The following is a 1,448-nucleotide window of genomic DNA, read 5'->3' as shown; positions in this document are numbered from 1 at the left end:
AGAGCACGAGAATGCCCACATGGTCCATGACAACCACGCAACAAGGCGTGGCACGCATGGTAGCACGTGGACAAGTTCGAGGTCCTGCAAGCACCCGATGGGGCACTCACAAGGAAAGGGGTCAAATAGGAACGAATTCCATCATAGCAGGTATGCAACACAGGAACCCGTATACCACCCAAGGTGACAAACACGCTTGGAGACACAATGAGGGGGAGCACGCCCAACAGTTCGATGCACGAGCACAGAGCCTGCCAAGCCATACAACCCTGCCACCACTCACACGCCGTCACGTGCATTAGGCCACAACATCACCAAACGAACCACGCACCCCGCCAACCATGATGGCTAGCCAAGCGTGCAGAAGCGTTGTGCGACGCCGAACCCAGACCGCTAGGCATGAAAACGAACGAACGGGAAAGAGGGTATCAGCACCATGAAAGCGCAGCCACAGCTCGAACGGCACCATCAGCTTGCCCATGCGTGGCACTGGGTGAAATTAACACCATCCGCGTGCACAGGCTTGTCGCCAACGAAACCGCCATGAACATAGGCTCCACCCACATGAGGCCGAGGGCCCCCACAAGCATCTCGAACACACACCCACACCCACGAACGGGACCACCACGTAGGAGGCAGCCGCATGAAAGCATTGTCTAACAAGCCGGGTTGCCGCCGACGACAAAGGCCATGCGTAGCACTGGGTGAAACGAACACCATCCGCTTTGCATAGGCATGATGCCGAGGAAGCCACCAAAAACGTAGGCAACGCACTCATGTAGCCGACCCAGTGACTTTCGAATGGACCGCCGGAGGTCGACGGCCGCCGCCGCCACAACCACCGCCGGGCGGCGGTGGAGACGCTACCCCCCGCCACCGGCGCGAAGAGTGTGGAACACGCCTTTTCATGAGCATGCTAGGCATGCCCATGTGAGGGGGGCGTGGCATGGCAGCCCCTGGGCTGGCCAGGCAGGTGCTTGCAAGCCCCCCCTAAAGAGCTCTTAAGTCCAAATCCCATCTGGCAGGAGGAAACATCAATTTTCCGAGGAAACATAAAGGCCTTTTTTGATGAAATACTTGGAGTTTTGATGAGATTTTTTGTACACATGCTTGGAAAAATAATACCTTCAAGCAGGAGCAATTTTTATAACTTTTTGACAAACGGATTTTTTTAAATTATTTTTTTAATGAAAAAAATTCAGAAATTCAAAAAAAATAGAAAATGGGTTGTCAATGGGAGTTGAAGCATGGGACACGTCCCAAATGTCCTACAAAGAATTTAGGAGCACAATTTGGGTCATTTCCAAATGAATAGATGCATCGTGGCACGGGATTTAGCGTTATGGCATGCCATGGCGCCCACCATGGCACCCAGCAAGGCAAGCCATGGCATGCCTTGGCAGCCCCATGGCACCAAGCAGGGCAAGCCATGACACCCAGCAAGGCAA

This window comes from Alnus glutinosa, chromosome 13 (assembly GCF_958979055.1).
Source record: "Alnus glutinosa chromosome 13, dhAlnGlut1.1, whole genome shotgun sequence".
Taxonomy (NCBI): domain Eukaryota; kingdom Viridiplantae; phylum Streptophyta; class Magnoliopsida; order Fagales; family Betulaceae; genus Alnus; species Alnus glutinosa.
The sequence above is the reverse complement of the archived record's forward strand: the minus strand, read 5'-3'. Positions refer to the sequence as shown.